The following is a 25,779-nucleotide window of genomic DNA, read 5'->3' as shown; positions in this document are numbered from 1 at the left end:
GGAGGACAGCTGGTTCAGCGCTCAGCTGGTCGGGGATGCTTCGTGCTTGCAGCAGAGCTGCAAAGAGCACCGTAGGCCTTTCCTTACGGCCTTCCCTGCTCGGCCTTGGAACCCTAGCTATCTACTTAAGGCAACAATGCGACACAATAGGCATCCCTGTGGTTGGTGAACGGCACCTGATATCATTATACGCAGATGATATACTATTGTATTTGCAATATCCAGAGGAAAACCTCCAATATGTTTTGGAGGTGATGGGGAGATATGCTGAAATGTCCAGAATAGCGGTGAACTCTCAGAAGTCTAGTATGTTCCCGTTGGGTGGATATAAAGGGATCCCTCCGAAGCAACTGCCCGTGCTGCAGGTGCCGTGGGCAGCCAGCACATTTCGCTACCTGGGAATAGATATATGTCACGCTGTGGAAGATGAGCATAAGCAAAATACGGAAGTAGCCATCGCGAAAATTGAGAATTGCATGCGATTTTGGGTAAAGCTGCCCTTAGCAATGATAGGACGTAGTGCAATGTTATAGATGGTGGTCTTGCCCAGGCTCCTGCACTACTTCGGGAATATCCCATATTGGATACCAAATAAGTTTTTTAGCAGATTGGCCAGCATGTGCAGGGACTTCCTGTGGCAGGGCACAAGGAATAGAGTGGCCCTCTGGAAGCTACAGAACATTTTATGAGAAGGGGGGTATAAAGCTACCTAATTATGAAGTTTATTATGTTGCAAGTCAGCTGCAATATGTGTCCAAATGGCTCTCAGAGGAGGTGACCTCTGAGACCAGACTGTTCCCCCATTCTACCTGAAGGAGATTATGTGGCTGCCCCGGGCAGTAATGGGTGGGCGCCCCAGGATGATGGCATTGGGATGGAAGATGTGGCGCAGGGCGTGCCAACTAATGGGGAACCCATGGACATGCTCCCCTCAGGTACCACTGGTTGCATTGGCGGGTGGAGAAGAGCAACTGAGGATAATAACCATTGGGAGCCAGCCGGTATAGCGGCAATGGGGGATATTTGGCAGGAGGGGACCATAGCGAACTTTGGGGAGTTAGAGGCAGGAACTGGGCTACACACTGGCCAGTGTATCACGTACCATAGACTGGTGCGGAAGATTAAGAGTACGTCGTCCGAACTGGTGCTTGAGGAAGAACCAGATGCCACCATTGATGTAATATACGGCATAGCAGAGGAGGGACACGAGATATCCAGAAGATACGAGATGATGATGGCCAAAGTGGGAAAGGATATGGGGCATTTGAGACTAGAATTGGAGGAGGAAGTAGAGACCCCGATGGAGGATGGGATGTGGGAGCGTGCCCAAGGATATCACAAGAAAGTGTCAAGGAACGCAAGACTTAAGCAGATGCAATTATATATTACGCATAGGGCGTATCTGACACCACAGAGGATAGCCAGGTTCAAGAACGCAGGGCGACGGGCATGCCCTAAGTGTGATGAGGAAAACGCGGGCATGGCACATATGTTTTGGTCATGCCCGGTTATCGAGCGCTTCTGGGGCGAGGTTGCATGTAAACTAGCGGAAAAAGGTATTAAGATTGTGGTGGACACGGTGTGGGCTTGCCTGTTAGGGGGGTTCCCTAAGCCAAGGAAACTTAGGCATGTGAGCAAACTGAAAGATCTGGCATATGCGCTTGCAAAGAGGAGAATTGCTATGGGGTGGAAGGCGTGCCATAAACCACAACTGGAAGTATGGTGGAAAGACCTGCAGAAATGGGCGTATGCAGAAACCACAGTATGGCTAGAAGCTAGCGGTGCTGGGGGGGAGGAGGAAACTGAGACTCTGATGGCCTGGAAACTATTGATAGCAGAACTATTTGGGTCAATACATGACCCGGTGGATCTCACAGAAGGGGATTCCCCTTCGCAAGTTGCAGCAATAGAAAACCAGTGAGAGCAGGCTCGTAATGGGGGGTGGGTAATGGGAGGCAGTGGACAAGACTGAAAATATATAACCGAAATGTTATTGTTCACACTGCAAGTTTGGTTTGTATTGTTTGTTTAAATATTCAATAAAAATTGTTTTAAAAAAAACAAACCTGGCCCGGCGTTCGGGGTAGGGCGGTGTGGTCTGCCACATGGTGCAGTAGTTCATCCAGTACCTGAGCAAGACCCTTGAAAAACAGGGTTGTGACAGCCCGTGCAGCTCACCCACAGTGTGTTGGTATGTGCCGGTTGCAAGGAAGTGCAGTACCAACACTACCCTCAGCAAGGGGGGATTCAAGTCTATATATTTATGAGGCTGCTGATGTCATGAATGAGGGTAACAAATGATGCTATGGTCTTCTGTCAAGCCGGTGGAAGGTGTGGATTTCGCTTGGGGCCCGGTTCCAGGGCGAGGCCCTGATGCAGGGTTTTGGTGGCTGCCTGCAGGGTGCTACCTGCTGCCCATTGTTGTTATGCATGGCCAACTGGTTCCTCATTCACCTCCTGCGCCTACAGTACCTCCTCTGCCTCTCTACTGCTCCATCCTTCAGAAGTGCGGGGAAGAGGGAAGGGGAGAAATGCCAGGGGGGAGGTAAAGGGGAAGTGCAGTTAACTCACAAGTGCAGCCAGCGGGGGGCTTATAAGTGCAGCGAGAAGGGACTGTAGGGTTGCAGATCCGACCCTCAAGTGCTGGGGAGCCCGGAGGCAGTGCAAGGGCAACTGGACATGCAGGAGCCTGGGCCCGAGTTCAGAGGGTGACCAGTGCGCAGAGCAGTCAGGTGCATCAGATGGGGAGAGGAAGAGAGAAAGCGGAAGCGAAAAGGAAGGTCTTGAGTCGCTTCCGGAATCGGAGGTGGTTCTGCTGAAGTTTGAGCAAGGCTGTTCCAGAGGGAAGCCTCAGCCGAGGGGATAGATCTGCCCCCAACTCTCTGCTTGTAGAAGCGTCTGATACTCAGAGAGTTGTCCTCTTTAGTATCCTTGTATCGCTTCCAGAGACCCTCTAAGGGGCTGTCCATATATGCCATTATTTCTTTTTCCTTTGTATTCCACTACCCTGTGTTTCCCCTTTGTCTGTTCCCCCAACTCTTCCACCCTCATTTATTCCACAGCACACCCATCAATGTTCACTCTGGCCCTCTCCACAGGCCCAACCAGCCGCTCCACTCTTTCACACTGGCTCTCTCCACAGGCCCGACCACTCACTCGATGTTAGTACTTGGCAGCCCTCTCCATGGGCTCACTGTTCCCTATGATAGTACAAGAGTGTCCAGTGACTACCCATTCACCACCGGCACACTCCTGCTGTTAATAATGCGAAAAGCCTGATATTTTACACAAGATACCCCTGGGTGCTTATTCGTCCACCACGAATCCTCACCATTCAATGACACTAACTACCACATGCATGTCCCTCTCTACAAGAAGAGACCAACACAACTCGTACCCCAATGATGTTACTATACAATCGCCTGTACTAAAAGCCACTTCTGTCTGACAGAGTTTGCCACTTACCTCTCTCACTCTACCGCAGGCATGCCCATGCCAGCACCCAATCTCTATGGGGTGGTACGCTCTAATATATACACTACTACGGCTGATCGTCCTCCCTTCTCTCGAGGTGCATCCTATACACCATAAAACAATCTATCCCTCCCCTTTCTGCTACACCTACTGTGCAGCGCCTTCTTGCACGGTTATAGTCACCTCCTGGATACTCTCAAGTCCCCTCTGCACTGAGCCTCCAGCAGGGGCTTGCCTTTCCACTGAAACGCAGACTGGCTCTCGGAACCTGGCAGACCTTTGCAAACTCTGTGTCTGGTCTCCCCATTGATGCGCTGTGAAAAGGTCTGCGGCTGCCAGACCCGCGCCCCCAGGAGGGTAAGCCTGGTACCCTCATTAATTCGGGGAGGACTGAGACATCTCGTGGGAGCCTCCAAAAATGTAGTCAGGGGTCCGCTAATTAGTGCATAATAAAAACCATGTACACAAAAATGGAGCACAAACCGGGCAAGAAGCAACCCTGTTTGTTACAGCTGGGTGAGCACAAATCAAACAGAACAGTGAATTAGCTCTGTTCGAGAGGCTCACATCTGAATGGATTATGAACAGTAGTTTTATAACGAGAAATGCAATAGACGGAAGTCAGGAGAAACACTTGCAAGTTGGCAGATTCGGTTTTTCTGTGCTTCCCAGGGATTTGATTGGCTTGCAATCTCCTCCTCTTCGAAAGTTACATTAATTAGTAATTACTGAAAGTGTCATTAAGGCAAACAGTTCAATAGTTTCCTATCACCTCACCTCCCCATGTTGTACCACATTTTATTCACAACTCACCCCGGAACATCGTGTTATTAATGAAGCAACATTTGTGCTGACCTCTGGGACTTTAATACACTGCCATGAGATCAGCACTATCGAGAACGGGACACAAGACACCTTACATCTGGTGGGAAAGGGGACATTCACACGATACCTGTTAAATAATGATCTTTGAGAACTCTGTGGTAGATATTTTGAGGACTGATCGCCTCGTCAGAGTTTATGAATTTACCATCCGATTGGTCTTCCCAGGAACGCCACTTAGTCCAGTGCTCTCTTTCCATAGCTGCCTGCGGATGGGCATCAGCGATCATGTGTCCGGCACACTGGTACAGGGCTGCTTGTTTGGCTGACACCCTGTAGTTACATCACCCAGTTCTGGTTGTCTTAATTCCCATATCACGAGTAAATTGAGCCTCCCCCTCTTTGTACATCCCTGTTGTTGTGGTCACGTGTTTTAAATTGAAAAGTTCCCAGATCCAGCCAGCTCCGAGTGAATTCCCACTAGGCGTATTTGTGATTGTGCTATTTTTGTCCCTCCCCTCCGTTAGCTAATCATAGAGCAATGCGTTCGACCAAGTTCACATCCAATGTATCATTACCCCCTACGATTCCTGGTGAAGTCCTTTATACAGTGTGTCTGTGACTATCTGTGTTATTCCCCAAGTGGCCACCCCATGGTGCATCTTATGTACTCCCGCAGTTGGTAGGTGCAACCCCCTATCAGGCGCTGAATTAGCACCTTTAACACACTTTTATAATACACCTGCCTCCACCTCTCCCTTGGTGCACCCCTGATCAGCGGTGCTCCTACTTCACTGTAGCTCACTTGCTGGCCCTTCATGCTGTCTCCCTCTGTGCACACACTCCTTTTCTGCACTGTCTATGCTTCTCAGCTGAAGAGCCTTTCTCTCTCTTCTTTACATCAGTAATCTATCCCAAACCATTGCACTCTTGCTATGTAGGCCAAATATATCAGTAACAGTTATTCTCTGAAGCTTCAGGATGTTTCTTTGGCTTTAAACCTGGACTATGGGAGACAGGAAGGGACAGGTAGGTGTTGACAAATATCTTCCCTGCTCTAAAGTCCTTAACTATTGACCTTGGCAGCTAGCATGTGATCCATTACGTTTAGTAGGGATCCTGTGGAAAGCCCTGGTTTGTGTCCCGTTTACCCAGGCAGAGAAAAACTGGAGTGTTGCATTCATGCAGGAGCTTTAGGGTCCAGTAGGAAGGAAGGGATAGCACCATACTCTACAGAAAGTACCGGCAGGTTGTGACAGATTCGAGGTGGCTGAAGACAAGAGGGTGTGAAAAGACATAACACAGTATTTGTAAGAAGATAAAAGTAGTTGGTAAGAGGAACTGAACAGGAGGCGATAGGAAGGAAATATTCGGAGGTGATATTAGGGAGACACTAGGAGGTGGCAGGAGAGAAACATGAGGAGGTGGTATTAAGAAGAGGCCAGCTGGCGACAGACGAGAAACATCACATGTTGGGAGGAGGCCGACCTCACGAGGTGGTAGGAAGAAGACACAAATGGGTGACAGGAGAGAAACATTACAAGGTGATAGGAAGGAGACATAAATAGACAGTAGGGAGCAGACACCAGGAGGTGGCAGAACGAAGACATCACAAGGTCGTAGGGGGGAAACACTAGGAGGTGGTAGAAAAAGGACGTCAAGGGGTAGTAGGAGGGAGACATCAAGAGATGATAAGAGAAAGACCCTAGGAGGGAGTAGAAGTTAGGCATCATAGCTTGCTGTAAGGAAAAACCTAAAAACAATATGATTGCATGGCACAAACACAAGAGCCCATAAGTCTATGCGGTCATGAAGTTAGTCTCTGCCCGGGGGGCTGATATGCCCAGTGATGTGTGAGACGTCACAAATTAAGACGAAGTTAACTTTCCTGAGACCGGATTGAAAGACATGTTGGTTTTAGTCACCAGAGCAGGTCCCATTACATGTAGTGAAAAGATCCACTAAAGGTGGAGGTTTTCTCACATGGGTAGCGTGAGCTGAATCGCACAGGTCTCACACAAACTGCGCTGTTTGTTAGGACGTTTATTATTAAATGTAACCGACTAATTGTATATTTCTGTATGAACCCCATTATGCAAGTCCCCATCAAACTGGAAGTTATGTAACCTGAGGGGACATATGCCCTTGTCATTTTCGACACAGCTCTGTGGAAGTAAAGCCTGACTCTACCTTTGCTGCCTGGGTTGCTTATTGTATTATACTTCAGGCTTTCTGCTGTGGAAAGCAGATGGGTCAATCTAGGGCAACAGCAAGAAAAGGGGATTAGGTTGAGGGTCTGTCTTAACATTGATTTAGTCATACTTTCCTCAAGATTAAAGGAGAGAGGAAATAAAGCAACTTAAAACCATTTGACCTGGCTTTGCTTATTTTGTTGATCCATGTCTTGCTTAAGACAGCCTATGAAAAGAGGCATTTTTATTTAATAGTTTGGCTCTTTGAGGATCATGTTTATTCCAATGTTTATTACGTTCTGGTATGCACCAAACTATCACTGCTGATTATAGCATTTTTCATGAACATGTATTGGTTTCCCTGCGTAAACTAAAATGAGTTTAAAGGGTGATTCAATTAATGTCCAATATTGCCCTGGGCCTTTTCTAGTATCAATGAATGGAACAGCTTTAGGCCATCACCCTGCATAGCTGCATAGCTAACCTTACACCTTAACTTACACTTTTTTCAAAGATCCTGTCAAATTATTTCTACTAATAATTCGCACTACATTTGTTTTAATTCTGGGAACATTTGATAAAGTGGGTAGCTAACGAACGCAATGAAGACTTTCTAACATTGTACTTCATATGGTAGGTACACTTGCAGATATTTTATCCCATGTAATACGACAGGCACAAGCACCAGACACGTGTAAACATAAAATACAGATTTTTAGAAAAACCCCAACATTTTTGCGCAGGTGATGAGGGTGACAAGGTGCAGGGGAAGACATTAAGTGCCATAAAGCCATGCATATATGAACTGATGTCCTGTGTCCCTGGGCATACGATCTCATAAGATCCCATAACATGCAGAAATGTGTATGCTTCATGATACATATTCAACTGGAGGGGAACGGAAGCCTATTAACTACAGTAGACTGATTACTAAATAGAAGCAGCACAATGGTGTGATGTGCATTGGGCTTTTATCTTCGAACCACAAATGCATTGCGCAATCGTACCACTTTTTGAAGTTGTGAAGGCAAAGAGAATATTTCCACCCTATCGACTAGTTAAAGATGTTTTATGACCATACAAAAGATAGTTCTAAAAGTTCTGTTGTTTTCTGTGCTTTCCTTTCTTTCAGGTACAGATTTAAACGTGTGCATGATTACCAAAATGATACAGATGCCAAGATTCCTGATGACCATGATCAGCTGCTCATAAGCCTCATTAAAGCTGGCACAAGTAGACTGCATGTTCTCAAAGAGATCTGCTGTACCTATGTTGAACATAGTGCCATACGAGTGTCCTATCCATCCAGGCCTTTTTGAGTGTCACTGAGTAAAGGATTTTCCGTGCCCTATTCGCACCTCTGTCATGGCATACAAGTTTCCTGAAGCCGAGTGCTGTCCTTGGCTGGGGAGCTATGCTTGTGCCTTTTGGCTTGGTGTCGCTTTTGATATTTTTGGGCTTGCAGTTATATTATGTGGAATCTTTTCTCCCCTCTCTTATTACGATCTCCTCCTTTATGCAGGGGGAATCATTCTCTTCCTCAGCCTTTTCTGGTGGCTCTTCTGGCTGACCAGTAACATAGCAATTCCGGATTTTGAACTTTCCGATGCGGTACACCAGAGTTATCGAAAGAAAGATAGATTAGTTCAGTTGGTAGGTCGGTTGTACAACAGATTCAAGAAGTCAAGATCAAGACGGGGCAGCTGTCAACCTCACAGCGATTACCCAGGCCCCTCAAAGAAAAGGCCAAAATTTGCACTACCAATCCCCCCAAAGGTGGTACCAGTGGACGTACCAGAAGAAGCAGTTTCACCACCACATGAAAAGTGGCACGGTGCCAAAGAGAACAATGATGACCACATTTACAGTACAGCAGTGTAATTAGAAACAAACACATCATATTTGTGGTGTATATATGTTCTATAAATCATTCATGCTTTTCTAAATGAGTAATGCAAAACATATTGTTCACAATGTACGTTGCATGTACATGTATTGTGGTGCAACATATGTGAGAGAATGTTTTTCAGAGGCCTTTCTATCCATTTTGGAGGTCAAATACAGGACCTTAATAAATTGAAAATAAAAAAATGGTGAGATACTTCAGGTTTGCTTGTGGGAGGCATGACCTACTAGATGAATGGATTTCCAAGAGAAACCTTTGAATGGCTTGTGTCCTCCCACGTATTCCTCATCTTATAATATTTCCATATCCAGCTTCAGCTGCTTCAGAAATGTATTCCAGCAGAGTGCACTGCGCCTCGATTCCTGTCGACTCAGTGTCCCTCGGAGGCCTCCTTCTCGATGTCGACATCTTAGATGGTATAAAGCGTGAGCAGCGACTATTGGCTTCCGTTCAATTTTTCCATTAAAGCTATCGCTTCGGATACAGTGTGCTTCGGTTCCCTACGAGAATCTTCGAGTAAAAATCATTAGAATGGCATTATCGTCGGCGTCTTCGACTCCAAGATCGGGGTTTAAGAATTGTCAGGACTGTGGTCGGGTGTGTCTGTGGTGCCTCGGTTCCTCTCAGACTATCTTCGACTGCAAGACCTGTATATCGATGACGGCAAAAGCCCTGAAAGAGCGAAGAGGAAAATTAGCGACAGGTAGGTCTAAATCCCCATCAATGACTGCATCGAAAAGACATTCTTCAGAGGAGTTGAGAAATATTTCTCCTTGTAGAAAAGAAGACAAAAAGATCGAGATCACGCAGTGGTTTTCACCACTCGTCTTCTTTGATGCGTTCGAAGAAAAGGCACCATTGGTCTCCGTCATCATCGAGTTCCTCCACAGATGGGGTTAATGCCAGACGAAATCAGCCTCCCCGGCTGAGTGGGAGAATTTCAAAGTAAAACTGATGAAAGTATTCGAGAATGTGGCCTTCACCCCCTCGAGGACTTATAAAAACCATGCCCAGGTCGAAAAACTCAACAAGAAAAAAGATAAGGGCAAAACCTGTGAGCCTTCGGCCCAGGAGGCAAGGAAAAATCTCCTCGAGAGCAGTCGAAGGATGCCTCGAGTCGAGACAAATCTTCCTCGAGGAAGAAATCATCGATGCCAATCGGCACCGAAAGACTCTTTATCGGACCCTAACAAGTTCTTGACACCGAAAGCGTTGAAGCCCTCGACGTTGATGAAAATTTCGGCGCAACCTTCGACGCCATCAAGGATTACAGACAAATGTTATACACCACTACCAAGAAAGAATTTTGTTGAATCACTTTCCTCTGTTTATGAGGAAGTAGAACATTCCTCTGATGATTCACGTCCCTTTGGCCTACAATATGGAGCACCTGGGGCCCTGAACCCTTGATCTCAGAGGAATCAAGGTTGAGAAATGTACAGGAGTCCATGCAAAATGCAAGTGGACTAGATACATCCCCAGAATTTGAGAGACCTGATCCTACTTACCATGCAGAAGGGACTTACAGACATTTAATGTCCAGGGTGGTGGAATACATCAGGTGGAAAAGACCCACACCAATATATGAGCAGGATGATCTTATAGACATCCTAGATAATGTACCCAAAGAGGATCCTACTCTTCCTTTTCTGGCTCTGCAAGGGCAGGTAAATACAAATTGGGCAACGCCAGAATTAATTCCAGCAGTAAATAAAAAACTAACATCCAAATACAGGGCATCCAGTATTGACCCCAGTTATATGATGAAGCATCTCACTCCTGAAAGTTTGGTGGTATATGTTAGGAAAGATTTCATTTATATGCAATTTTACCTCCATTTATGGACGTCCCAAACATTTTGCTTTTATTTGGCTTTCCTATCCTGACTTTTTCCAGTGTAGCCCAGCCTTCAGCTGAACTCCTCTGGGCTTTTGCTCACTTGTTATTGGGAAACTGACACGTCCTTCAGACTATCAGTACTGGGAAACTATGTTTCCCTTAGTCTTTGACAATGTTGCCATTTATTGGTAACTTTTTAACAGGGCACAATGTACCTTGCAGTACCGTGCGCTGGCGTCTCTTTTTGTGTGATGGCCTTAGACACCCACAAAGGATTTTTAGGTAATTGTACGAGTGTCCCTGGGACGAACAGCAGCAGTTACTTTTCATCATGTCTTACTTCTTTTTACTGAATCGCACTGTGTTTACAGCGTTTGGTTCAAGACTGTGCCCAGGTCCGTAAATGGCCAAGCCACAAAGTCTTTTGTTCTGTCCCATGGCCATTTTGTCCCTTGCCTTCACCCAGGTCGAGTAACCCGAGTTTTCCTTATTTGGGCATGCAGCCTCCCACGAAAACCGATCTCTTTCGTGGGCTTCTACCCGTGGACAGTGATTTAGCTAAGCATCTACAGGAGAGACCAACTGTCATTTTCAAACTAGTGGAGACATTAAAAAACAAACTTAATCCATCTTTTTTACCAAGCAACATTAAAGAAAGAACAAGAACTTTGTTGAATCCAACGAGGCATGGTTTCCACAGCTGTGGTACATGCACGATGTGCAGATTTGCCCATGAAAATACAGAACATTTTGTTGACTCAAGGGGAATAACGACACACATTAAAGACTTTATTAATTGTAAAAAAAAACTACTTTGTCTATGCATTGATATGTGTTTGCAAAAAAGTATACATTGGCAGCACAATAAGACCACTTAGAACAAGGTTAAGGGGACACATTTCCTCCATTAGTAGTCAAGACCCTAGATTACCCCTGGCAGTGCATTGGCAAAAATATCATCAGATGCAAGATAAACATTGGATCAAGTTCATAGGTCTCAAGAAAATTACACTGAGTAAGAGAGGGAGTAATAGGGAACGCCTACTGAGACAAACAGAAGCAAGAACTATTTGTCAATTTCGGGCTACTGAAATTGCTCTAAATGCAGACAATGAAATGAGCTCATTTTTATGAAGAGAAGGTATCCAATAATAACTATAAAATAAAGCAAAGCAATGCATGAGTATTTGAATACTAGAGCGTTAGGACTAATGGATAATCCCTAAGGGAGAGTAATTGCTATTCACCTATAGGAGACGCTATACGTAATGATCAGAACATTTTATTCAACAACAGCACAATGACAGTTTGCATATTGGTACTATAAATTAGACAATAACTTAATTTTAATCTGATTTAGATTTATTGATACTTGTCAGTATATCATACATTTTATTTGTGAGCCTAACTAAATAAGAAACACAACAAGGTTCTACAAAGGTTTGAACAATGACAAACATCAAGCTATTAATAACATATGTGCTGTTAAGTAAAAGGTATGGCTGATTACTTCATAGGCCGAATCAGTAACTCAAGAGATAGGCGGGGTTTAGTGCACATGCATGTATTTAAGCATCACCAAAATGGCGGCCACTTTTGTTAACACGGAACGCTCATGCGAGGGGGATTATCTATAGGAACGCAGGTAAGCTGCTTGACTGCTTCACGCTAGGATTAACATCTATTGGGAAAACAGTGAATCCGCTGGGGTTTTATTTGAACATAATTAAATGGTGCGCTGATTGCAAACATGATAGAAAGTGCGAGGCAGAGCATCTAATCCTTGAATGGGGAACATTGCAATTAGAAACCGTCCAATTTTTTGATTATACCAATGAAACATTGTAAAACTGGCTGCAAATAGCCTGCAAACAGAATGTAGTAGAATGTTAAAAAAAAGTTTCAATTTATTTTATGAAGCACCAAACATTTCTTTTGTATTGAGTTCCATTTAACTCAGAAAATAATTTTACCTTAATTTTATCCTCCGCCTCATCCTGGAAATGAAGAGGAGAGGTTACACAGGCTTGATCCAAGGTGTGCACATATTCTTTTTTAGGCTACACTAGCCACAAGTTGGGTATGGTAATTTTAAAACGAACTTTATCAAGATGGATCCTCTTAGAAATATCAGAATTAGACAGATTCGTGAGAAAGGATCCTCCGAAGGGTCTTCGAGCTCATTCAACCAGGGGCATGGCTACCTCCTATGCATTACAGAGGGGTGTCCCGATTAAAGATATTTGTGCGACTGCCACATGGTCATCCGTACACACTTTTACCAAATACTATAATCTGGATTCTTCCTCAAGCCGGGAAGGTTTATTTGGAAAGGCAGTGCTACATTCTGTGCACACAGACCTATAAAGGAATTCCTAAATTATCATGAGGCTGAAAATTGTGACACACTCCTCCAGGAATACATACACTCCTTTGGTAGTTTACCATAAAATGAGCAATACGTGGGAGGACACAATACATTCGAAGAACAAGTTACTTACCGATGGTAATGTTCTTTCAACTGGATGTTCCTCCTACGTATTCCTCATCGCCCCTCTCAACCTGCCCCGCAGTAGAATTTTCCATGTGATAACAGCCTTTGCTCTTTCAGGAGGGTTAATTGTCGGGTGTAGGATATCCTATACATAAATGGAACTGAAGCCAACGGTCGCTGCACGCACTTTATACCATCAATGACGTCAACATCGAGACGGAGGCCTCGGCGGGACATCGAGTCGACAGGCATCGACTTGCAGCGCCCTCTGCTGGAAAAGATTTCTGAAGCAGCTGAAGCTGTATGTGGAAATATCATAGGATGAGGAATACGTGGGAGGAACATCCAGTCAAAAAAACGTTTCCATGGGCAAATAACTTGTTCATCTCATTGTTAAGCCGCAATGTGTCTTCCAGAGTTCATGCGCTGGCTTCAGAATTTCCTATTGTCTATGCTGTAGCAAATGTGATATCATGATTAAGGCAAAGGGTTTGAAGTAATAGGAAACCTGGTCCCTCCCCAGATACCTCATAAAAGCAATAGGTTAAGCCCTGGTGATGTTCACACTGCATTTTATGTGCACTGGTGTGTACGTTGGGGCGCCACAATACTTCCTGAACCATTCTGTGGATGCTCTTGTCTCCAGGGATCATGTCATTTATCTAGTACACGATGACCAGGTAATCATGTCACCAAGAGCGTCTACTGCTTCACACCCGTCCGATCCTGGGAGGATATTGGATAGACAACCACACCTGTTCTCTGACGACAAACCGTTTTAAAATCCCCTTTTATTTTACCTTGTCCTTTTTCCCATTGAAAGACAATGGTCACAATTATTTTTACTTGAGGGAAATTGTGTTTTACTTCTCCTTGTATTTGAACTGACATATGCTGGTTACAAAAAGGACTACACTTACAGATGGCAACTTAGCCATGGTTCCTCGGTGAGTGGTTGGGAGCATCTTTTCATTGACAGTATGGCTTTAGGTTGAATTCCATAACATAATCAGGAAAGGGCGAACTCTCCACTGCGCTAACGACCATATGTATAATTAAAACGTATATTTTAATCAATCAATTATCTAAATTAGATGATGTGGATAGGCTGCATGGATTCTTGAAAATTACTTCAAACCCAGTGTCACTAAAAATAACGTCTAAACACATTTTTCCATAAAAACTCAATGTGCCACACCATAGAAGCATGTAGTTTTCTCCTAAATTGCAATGTAAACTAATTCAATAAAGTACTAGTCAGTTCTTATTGTTCAAAACACATTTTTTACTGTTTAGCCTCTGGCAAACGTGTTTGGACCTTGAAAGCACAGGTCTTCTTCAGGGCGTTTGCACTGTTCAAATTAGTTTATACAACTCAAGCTCAAACTCTTCCAAATGATATCTTGTACTGCTCGTTGAAATCTAACTGTTCTGTTCACTCAGAAAAACCACTCCACACAAAACTCAGTATTTCCATCAATAATTAAAGTGATTGTTCCATGATCTAACCCTCATCTTGTAATAAAAGATTATTTCTGGTATGCCTCTCACCTCCAGCTGAAATTAGATTTTGTGATTTTTTTCTTGGTGCACCCATCCCCAAAGGGTCTAGATAAATGGCAAAAATCCTAGAAATCGAGTTGGGCAATTTTGAAGTGTGTTTCAAAAGCTTGATTTTGGGGGTCTGTGGAAATCCCCCTGCCAAAATAGCTTTTAAACACCTTTTTCTTCAACACAAACCCTTCCATGATATTTCACAAGCTTTGGCATGACCGTTTATTGGAAATGTCAATATTAAGGTTTACACGATTATCACACACTTTGTATAAAACCAAACCTGACTTTTTAGAACATTAACTAGCCAACAAAAGTAAAACTCCACTCCTTACACACTATGCATAAAGCTAAAGCTGCATTGTTCCATAGAATATTGTTAGATGTTGCAGAGGTGGGAAGCACAAACAGGACCAAACAACCTTAGAGTGGGTGGGGGGATTGGGGCTAAACTACGGGGAGCTGGGGTCATCTGAAATGGCCTGAAGGGACAGGTGGCAGCAGCTGGGAGCAGTGGTACAGCAGTAGCCATCTACTTGTTTTTGATGAAAAATCATTAGCCGTGAATAATACCTATATTGCTTGCACATGTTCTACATATATATTCTAATGAATCAGGAGTGAGACTCGGACACAAGGGCATTGTGTTGATTGCTATAAACCTTTATTAATGTAAAAAGAGGTTTGGAGAAAGAACTATCTCGCCCTATCACTATGAGGGGTTTCCCTGCCTCAACGAAACTAAAGGATGTCAATGTCAGAATGCCCAAAAGCAAAAGAGTTCCCGGTCCTGTGTCTGAAGTCCTGTCCTGACCCTTACACTCTAAACCTAAGATAATGTGGAAAGAGATATAGGGCCTCGTCACGAGTTGGGCGGTGGCCCTTAAATGTGGTGGTAACGTCCCGGCACCTATCGAAGTCTCCAAACCACAAGAGCGCATCTCTACATCAGTGCTCTGCATTGGTCCCGCGCTTTTCCTAGTTTCAGTCTTTCCAAAAGGAGAATAGGAAAAAGACTTATAATCAGTACTAAGTGTGTGGACAGGTTCTATGTTGCAATATGAAATACAGGATGGGGGATTCACAGGGTTTCATAGCCTGAGTGGAAAGGGGGATACCAGGTTCCTTCCAATGTCTCTCCTTCCCTCCCACCTCTCACCTCTCTCCCCTCCTCCGACTTTTTCCATACTTTTCCTCCTCACTGCTCTTCAACATATTATGGTTGCAACTCCTCCTCTGTACTTCTACCACCCACACTCAGGCCCACACGTAATGCACATTTGTTTGTTTACAAATCACTTAATTGGGCAAGTTTTGTCAGCGAGCAATCTGATTAGCATGCACATCAGGGAAGTAATTTGTTAGTGGGTCTGGAGTAACATAGCGCAAAGGAGTTATTTAAAGCGAAGGTATCAACTTTAATTCAGATGGTCAGCCACCGCATTCACTGGCATTCAGGAATGTCCAGTCCTTGGTTTTCTCCCAGTCTGTTAAACATCTAATGTCTTGATATGCACAGTCCTTCTAGACAGGGCGAATAGGTTGGTGACTGATAACCTTTCTTGCATCTCGAACCAATCATGTGCTCTGAACCCGGACACCCACATTCATGGGTCTGTATCCTGCCAGGGTAAGAACAAGAAATTCCCTTTCTTTTCCAGTTGGCAGCGTTATAACTAGGTCTGATGTAGAACTGTAGCATAAGAGGCTAGGGATGGGCTGTGGAGCCAGGTGGATCCTGTGTATACCTCCTCCAGGGCTAACTTCACAGCTCCCATGGCCTACCCAGTATGATAAGACTTCATCACAGTACTTCCTACACTACCAGATACTTGGTTGAGAGGCCATATTGCTGGTTTACCTGTGCTTTGTTGTATCACCGGATGGGGAATGCTCGGACAGTATCTAGACCAGGCCTATCAGCTTGCAAAGCTGCTGTCAACAAACATGCCAGCAAAAACATAGATATGGTCAAACAGTTACATTTTGCACTCTCCAGCCTAGGGATAAGCTTCATCATCTGAAGTTTAGGATGAGTAGTTCAGAACAAGTTATATGACACATTTTATTCATAAATATACATCAGCAAATGCCAATTGCCCAATTTTCGATGTACCAAATCGAGGAAGAAGGCAGGCCAAGGAAATGAAAGACACTACATTGTAACACCTGTTGCCGACTGGTGAAGAAGTTCAAATAGTCTCATCTGACCAGCCTGAGCCAGAAAGTCCAAGGCGGCCTCCAACTCAGAGGCATCAAGAGAAACAAGAGACTCTTGCCCCTGAATGTCCTGAAAAGAAACTGAGCACAAGAAAAAGATCCACAATCGAAGAAGCCAGTCTAGGCAAGTTTATGACTATAGATTCTGATAAAGGCTCAGTCTGGCAACAATGAAGATCAATCAGCAGTAAGTGTTTCTACTTGATTCGAAGTGCATGAAGGTCCCGCTCCCAACCATGCTACAGACTACCTTTCTGTGGTCGACATAGGCTATCCTGAGAAGTCTGTAGTACAGAATTTACCAGGCCCACACTAGCTCAACAGGCCAGAGTTACCTGATGCCCCTGAAATATCTGAAATATCTCTTTACCACTGCCCAGATTTCTCAGGGAGCTGTTACCTGTGAAAGAATTCTGTTGTGAGTCCTTGGCGGTGAAATGTAACTGCGAGTAAATTGTCCTGGTCAGCTTCTGTAAAGATTTGCTGGCAAAAGCAAACTTCTATGACTCTCCCCATTTAAGTTATAATTAGTTACCTGGATTCTTTTACTACCAGAAAAGTGAGAGACTCAGAACAGTGGGACACCACCTATAACACCCAGTGGCTTATGACCAGGGATGGTGATATCGTAAGATTGGGGGAAACGGGGGGGGGGGGGGCGGGCAGTGAACAGCATGTTATGCAGGATACAGTAAAACCAATGTCTATTAAGTTATAGTGAAAAACACGTTTATATTAAATGCATTTGTAAATAGGGTGCTTTTGGGATTAGGTTCCCAGTGGAGATGGTATTGTATCCTTATACAGATGTAAAACCCTAAAATGTAAGTCTGTTCTGAGTGTTTTTCTTAGGAAAGAAGCCGGTTCTTAAGGCTGTTCTTGAAGCCAGCCACTGTTGAAATGTTCATTTCTGGGGCAAGGAAATGTTGGTGATAGAGTGACCTGAGTGTGAAGGTGTGAAAGCGGGAGGAATCACATGCTGGAAGGGGGAAGGTTAGCTTGGGAGGAACTTTAGGATTGGAGAGTGCTAGTGGGCCAGTAGAAGAAGACCGATTCAGCTAGGTATGGGCTTAGCCTATTGAATATTTCAAGAACAAGAAGAAGGAATTTGAAATGAGAGCGATTGTGCATAGATACCCATATAAATGAAGGACATGGAGATGGGAAAGGGTTGTGGGAGGTTGTAGAGGTTACACATATATATATATAGCAAAATTCAATACCTAATTGAGAGATGCAATAGTAATCCAGCTGTGACAGGCCCTGGGTGGCGATTCGTTTTAAAATGAGATGGGGATGGATTTAACAGATGTTCAGGAGATTAAGGAGATTAAACCTGGTAGCTGTAACAGTGTTGTGGATTATGTGCTAAGGCTTCAGGTTGCTGCCAAAGAGAACTCATAGATTGTAAGCCTTAGGACATGTGATGGAGGGGCCCAGGGTAAAAGGAAATATGGGGGAGTTAAAAAAGAACATAATTAGGGAATGCAGTGTCATCTAGGGATAGATTACAGATAGGTTGGTGGCAAAGCGAGGGAATAGCTCATGGGTAAAGGGGGGGAAGTAGAGGGGGCGTGGCTAACCGCCATGTAGAGTGGACGCGTCTCTGGTGAGCTCCGCTCGAAGGACATCGATAAGCTGCTTTACGGGACACTTAAGCAACACTTGAGCCCGCAGAAACATCGAAGGAGTGGTGGAAGCCTGCAGGAGGCCCTTGGACTTCTCATACAAGGAAATCGCGGCCCTAAAAGACCTAAACGCGGCTTGCGAACAACGGCGTAATCTGAGACCAAGATGGCGGCCGCATCCTACTAAGCCCGTGGAGCCCCGCGCTGGCCTGGAGATCCGCGCCCCCATCGCAAGTGAGAGAGAAGAGGCTCCGGAGGAAGATCGAAGGAGGCCTCACCGGGTTCGAGACGGTCCCTGCGAGGGCATATATAGTGGCCCCGCGGTGGGGTCCGACGGGGACTGGAGAGTGAACCGGGCCCGCCCGCTGAGACGAGGGAAAAACACAGGCGCGCGGCCCTCCCGCCGGGGACCTGTAAACATGGCCAGCCTGGACAGATCTACGGGCAGGGGAGCCAAATCTAAACAGCGACAGACCACCCTGGATGTGTATGCGGCTAACGACCACCCAGCCCCTGGGTGCCCCGAAGCAACAACGGCTAATAAGGACCCGGGCCCCGCCGCGGCGCCGACCGAACCCAGCAATACCCAACTCATGGAGGCCATCGCTTCATTCCAAGCAACGATAGTGAACAAGATAGATGCCGTGGCCATCGACCTGGGGCTCCTGCGCCAAGACGTCCGTGCGCTAGCGGACAGGACCGAGACGTTGGAGACCCAGGTACGAGAAAATACTGAAGCAAAGGCCCAACTCCTACACGATGTAGACGGCCTACGGCAGAGAGTTAAGAATCTGGAAGACAGAGCGGAGGAGGCCGAAGGGAGGGCCCGCCGAAATAACATCCGGCTGCTAGGCCTACCTGAAGGCATAGAGGGCTCAGACCCCACCGACTACGTAGAAAATCTCCTGCTACAAGAGATCGGAGCGGGGAAACTTTCACAGGGATTCACCATAGAGAGGGCCCACAGATCACTCGCTAAGAAACCGCCACCGGGCGCCCCACCCAGGCCCATGATAGCGAAGGTGCTAAATTACAGAGACCGCGAGGTCATCCTGGCCTTCTCGCGCTCGGGAGGACAGATCCAGAGGAACTCGGCCAAGATTGCGATCTACCCGGATTACACGTTCCAAGTACAGATGAACAGGGCCCAGTTCATATACACTAAGGCTAGATTGAAAGCGGCCGGGGTGAAATACATGCTCCTGTACCCCTCCAGGCTAAAGGTACTACACAACAACAGGGCCCTCCTGTTCGACACCCCGGCACTCGCTCGTGACTGGATGGACGAGCAACAACTGCCAGACATCGAAGATAAGAGACGTAAGCAGAACTGAACCACCCATCGTAACTATAACGAAAAGAGCTCTTCCACAGATGCACAACGACACGGAATCGCGCCCTACAAGCAACTGAACGGATCATACCACGCGGAACACCGAAGCACCAGCTCCCTCAACCCCCTGGAGTTCTATTCCTCTTTTAGGGTACGTTTACCCGCCCGTAGGGCACCCGACGACCATGTTTGGTCCTAAGGAGCGGAAACGGGACAGTCATGACGGGGTTCCCTCCGTTAGACCAGTTTTTTGTTTGGGAAGTTTATTGGGGGGGAGGGAATTGCGGAGGAGTTGCACCCACGTTGGGACTTTGAAAGGGAAACGCCGAGACCCCAGGACATCCTTATCACAGATACATTGCCAACTAAACCCCCCGCCCGAGACAGTGGGGGAACATTGGACCCAACCATGCTCATGGCCGGAACGATTAAAATAATGACGTGGAACGTCAGAGGCATGAACAGTTACGTGAAACAACGCAGAATACACACATACTTAAGGCGCTGTAAAGTCAGGATTGCCATGATCCAGGAAACACATTTAACAGAGGAGAAACTAAAAGCCCTGGCCAAGACATGGCGAGGGACCCTGATTGGATCCTCCTACTCTTCATACGCAAGGGGGGTTTTGATATGGATAGACCCGACCGTCCCCTTCAGGATAACGGACACCAAGACGGATGATGAAGGTAGGATGGCCCTGGTGCGGGGTACGGTGGAGGGGAGGGAGCTGTGCCTGGTTAGCACCTATGCCCCAAACCATGATGCCACCCCCTTCTTCCACTCCCTATACACCAGACTAGGCCCTCATGCAAACTCCACGGTGATCTGGGGTGGGGACCACAACTGCACCCTCGACCCGCTCAGGGACAGATCTGATGCCAAACACTCCCGCCCGTCCCCCCCAGCCAAAGTGTTGCTTAAGCTAATGACTCAACTCTCGCTCTGCGACCTGTGGAGGGAGCTGGGCCCGGAGAAGCGTGAGTACTCTTTCTACTCCCCACCACACAAAGTCTACACTAGGCTGGACTACATGATGGTAAGTTGCGAGTGGCAGGCCACTTTCAGCGATGCACAGTACCTGCCTAGGGTCCTGTCGGACCACTCCCCCTTAATGGTCACATGGGAGATGCACCCGCCTAGACCCCCGGTTCCCACGTGGAGACTACGAGCTGAGGCCCTGCTAGATGTAGCCTTCCGGGACCATATACAGAACAGCACAGATGAATACTGGCGGGTTAACCTGGGTAGCGTAGACAGCATTGGTACCGCGTGGGAGGCATATAAGGTGGTCATGAGAGGGGACATGCTGATGGCAGTGGGGGGAGCCCAGAGAACTGTCGCGAACTCCCTGGCGGAGGCAGAGGGGAAACTGGGCGAGCTAGAAAGCAAAGCGGACGTAACCCCCGAGAGCCTGCGAGAAATGATTCAACTGCGACAGGCCTGTCTGACCCACTGGGAGACACTCGGGAAACTGAGCTACACTAAGCACGTTGAAAGGTCACACGCCCTAGGAGACAAACCTGGCAAACTCCTTGCCTGGCTATATAAAAGAGAGACCCCCAGCGCCCCTATCTGTCACGTGCGGAAACCTGATGGCGGCACTGCGCACACACAGGTAGAGATCAATGAGGTTTTCTCCGAGTTTTATCGTGACCTCTACTCCCAGACCCCCCTTTCGTCGGCCACCGGAATCGAAGACGCCCTAGACTGCATACAATTGCCCAGATTAGATCCACAGATGACGGAAGCCCTAGACGACCCCATTACACCTGACGAGGTGAAGGCTATAATCAGAACACTACCCTCGGGTAAAACGCCGGGTATGGACGGCCTTCCCGGGGAATTTTATAAGACATACGAGGAGACCATCGCCCCCTTGCTCGCACAGGTATACAACGAGGCCTTTGAGCGGGGCTCCCTCCCGGATTCTATGAGCGAGGCAATAATAATTCCTATACTAAAGCCTGGCAAAGATGGGACGGAGTGTGGAGCGTATAGACCGCTCTCTATGCTAAATGTCGATAGCAAAATACTCGCGGCACTATTAGCAAGCAGATTGCGCAGAGCACTCCCCCTCCTGATCCACCAGGACCAGACGGGATACGTGCCAGGACGCTCCATCACCGAAAATTTACGTAGATTGCACCACATCATACATGGCACCGAAGGGAAGCCCCAGAAGTACGCTGTGGCATCACTCGACGCCACTAAGGCCTTTGATTCGATCAGATGGGATTGGTTGTACGCCACCATGGTCAAGATGGGGGTTGGACCTGCCTTCCTTAAATGGACCCAATTGCTCTACACTCGCCCCACTGCCAGGGTCCGTACTAACAGGACCTACTCCGGTAAATGGCCCCTTCACAGAGGTACACGGCAAGGATGCCCCCTGTCCCCCATGCTCTACATCATAGCCGCAGAACCGGTGGCCGCGTACCTCCGCCAGGAGTACGGGGACGGAGGCATCAAGCTAGATGGGGTATCACACCTTATTTCTATGTACGCAGATGATATGCTGCTCTACCTGCATGATCCCGAGCTCCGCCTGCCCTACATCCTAGAGACACTAGACTGCTTCCACACACTTACGGGCATACAGATAAATAAAGACAAGTCCTGTCTCTACCCCCTAGCTGCTCTCCACAGTGAGGGGTACGGCTCCCTGCCTCCGCTAGCCCTCCAATGGCAAGCCACGTCCTTTAGATACCTGGGGATCACCATCCATCGCCACCCAAACACTGAACACATTCTTAATACGGTTAGGGCAAAGGACGCGCTAGAGAAATCCATGGGGTTCTGGGGGAAGCTCCCACTTTCAATGGCCGGGCGAGCGGGCCTCCTCAAGATGGTGGCGCTCCCACGCCTACTGCACTGCTTTACCAATGTACCCTTTAACATCCCCTCTACCTTCTTTAGAGATCTGTCCAAGCTCTGCAGGGGATTTCTGTGGCAGGGCGGCAGGCACAGGGTGGCACTAGACATTCTCCAGAGGCCTTACGAGAAGGGGGGACTAAAAATCCCCAACTTTGAGCTGTACTTCCTGGCTAGCCAACTAAGGCACGTAATGCACTGGATGGCAGATGAGACCACTGCTGACACTAGACTCCTCCAGCCAGCCCTGCCGAGACTGCTACTCAGGGACCTACTCTGGGTTAGATGGGGAAACACGCAACGCCTCCCTTACCTGATCAAACTTGGGACTCAGCTTTGGAGAAGGGCCTGCAAGGCAATAGGGGCAGCGGACCCGTATTCCCCACAGATCCCCATCGCAGCTGTCATGGCGAAATCCTCATGGGGTCACGTGGACACACGCACGCTGTGGGAACCATATGGTGTAGCAGTGCTTGGGGACCTCATCCAAGAGCAAGAATTTGTGGCTTTCGGCGACCTCTGCGAATCCACTGGCCTGCCACCGGGCCAGTTCCTGCTATATGGAGCAGTAATGACAGCCCTGAAGGAAAGATGGCCGGAGGCCGCCAATCGGTTTCAGGAAAACGAGGCTATCGAACTGTTGCTAAACGCTGCTGAAGGAGGCCATGAAACCTCCAGAATATACGAAACTCTCCTGCAGAGCACGACAAATGACGTATTGAAAAGCAAGAGTAGATGGGAGAGCGAATTGGGGATCGAATTTGAGGACAAATCATGGGGGAAAATAACACACTACCACAAGGCAATCTCTAGGAATGCCCGCCTCCAACTCATACAACTATATGTCACCAACAGAGCCTACCTCACGCCCGAAGTTATATCGAACTTCAAGGGAGCCACAATTCAAACATGCCCCAAATGCCATGAGCCTAGGGCGGGAATGACCCACATGTTCTGGAGCTGCCCGATAGTTCAGCAGTTCTGGAGCGGCGTAAGGGAAAAAATGGGGACCGCTGAGATCGAGCTGGTGACCGATGAGCCGGCAGCCTGCATATTGGGAAGCTACCGACGGACCAGCAAGAACAAGCCCCTAAATAAACTCAAGGACTTGGCATATATAACAGCGAAAAGACGTATCGCCATGAGCTGGAAGAGTGCAAGGGGACCGAACAGGGCCCTCTGGTGGAATGACCTCAAAAAATGGATAGCTGCTGAGACGGCGGCTTGGGAAACGGCAATCCAAACACAGAGACTGGACTCTAGCGCAGATTTGAACCGATGGGTGGCTTTAACGATGCCATTACTCCACCCAGTGTCACTGGATAGCACCCCGAACAGTCCAAGTGGCCCTGACGAGATATGAGCCTGAGACGCTTTCCTCTTGAGAGTTCCAATGGGGTCTCGGTGGGGGGGGGGAGGGACGGGATAGTTGGGATAGTTAAGACCTGCTGTTCAGGCCTACGAATATTGCACTGATTAATGATTGATTGTTCTGATGTTGTAAAACCAATAAAGAAATTTAAAAAAAAAAAAAAAAAAAAGGGGGGGAAGTAAAAAATTTGACTATCATCAGAAAAACAGTGATATTGGAAATCAAAGAATGAGATGAATGCGTATTAAATGTGCTAATTCAGCACCTGATAGGGGGGCACACCTATGGGAGTAACAAGAGGAGATGGAGCACCTCCTACGGGGGGGAGGAAGACATGGGTACACCAACAAACTGCAGTCACACCATGAAAGAAAGCCTTGCAGGGAAACGCGGGAGGCAGGAACACACTGAAGCCGACCAGGGAAGGCCGTAAGGAAAGGCCCCCGGTGCTCTTTGCAGCTCCGCTGCGAGCATGAAGCATCCTCGACCAGCTGTGTGCCCGATCAGCTGATTTGATCCACTTCGGAGCGGCCGCGTGTTGCATTCCGCCCACGCTGCAGGCCGCGTGCACCGAAGCCCCAGACAAGATGGCCCCCGTCTCCATGGAAGCACAATCAACAAAATGTGCTCCTGAAATCACCGCTGCGGGCCCGTGTCCCGATTCGCTGCCTCACCCCGCCCGCCCCTCCCCTCCTGCTTTAAATGGAGGGGGAGAGGGCCGAGAGGCGAAGCTGAGCAGGGAAGGCCGTAAGGAAAGGCCTCCGGTGCTCTTTGCAGCTCTTCGCTGCTCGAAGTCTGCCGTTTGCCGCGGACACCTGCTGGAACCACAAGGTAAGGAGTCCCGCACTCCGGAACTACCCCACACACTCGCAAAAAGACGAGACCGTCTACGCACACGTACTCTACCTAGCGTATTGGTCACTCTGCCCATCCCCACAAGTGCACGCAATGCACGACTTCAGTCGAGAACCTTAGCTACAACTAACCGAAAGGCCACCTCCCCAGTACTGCATCTATACCATAAACTAAGCCACACATCGAAGCTGAGCCCACTTATCAAGCACCACCGTGAGCCATTTGCATTGGCTACAATGTCTAAGACTCTTGTTAATGTGTCACTCACACGTATGAATGAAATTACCGAAATCTGCAATTCCTCTACCACTGCCTTGCTACCTAATGATGCAAATGCCACTTCATCTGTCTTTATGACCCCAGAAAACATGCCCCCCACCGGTTTGAATGAAATTACCGCTATTTGCAATTCTTCTACCACTGCCTTGCTACCTAATGATGCAAATGCCACTTTATCTGTGTCTATGACCCCAGAAAACATGCTCCCCACCGGTTTGAATGAAATTACCGCTATTTGCAATTCTTCTACCACTGCCTTGCTACCTAATGATGCAAATGCCACTTTATCTGTGTCTATGACCCCAGAAAACATGCCCCCACCGGTTTGAATGAAATTACCGCTATTTGCAATTCTTCTACCACTGCCTTGCTACCTAATGATGCAAATGCCACTTTATCTGTGTCTATGACCCCAGGAAACATGCCTCCCACTGGTTCTGATGTGCCACCCTCGACCATCAATGTCACCCCTGAACCACACCTCAAATGTGCCCTCATCAACGCCCGCTCCATCAATGCGCATGCACTAGACATCCACGACCTTATTACCACCCTAGATCTAGATCTTCTAATGGTCACCGAAACTTGGCTACATGAAGCCTCAGGCCCCGCCCTATCCCTCGCTCTCCCACCTGGCTATGCCATCACGAGACAAGATCGCATGACCACTGGAGGCGGTGTCACACTCATAGCCAAAGACTCAATCACCATCAGAAATGCTGACAAAACTATCAACAATAACAGCGACTACCTTCAATTAAAACTCACCATCTCGCACCAATGCACCATCACCCTACACCTCATCTATCGACCACCAGGCCCCCTAGGAGACTTCCAGGCCTCCATCACCCACCTCCTGGCGGACAACCTCAAAAAGTCATCCAAAGCCATTCTCCTTGGAGACATCAACCTTGGCCTGAATGACGCCAAAGACCCT

This window comes from Ambystoma mexicanum, chromosome 2p (assembly GCF_040938575.1).
Source record: "Ambystoma mexicanum isolate Mex_15411 chromosome 2p, UKY_AmexF1_1, whole genome shotgun sequence".
NCBI lineage: Eukaryota > Metazoa > Chordata > Amphibia > Caudata > Ambystomatidae > Ambystoma > Ambystoma mexicanum.
Note: the sequence above shows the minus strand (reverse complement) of the source record.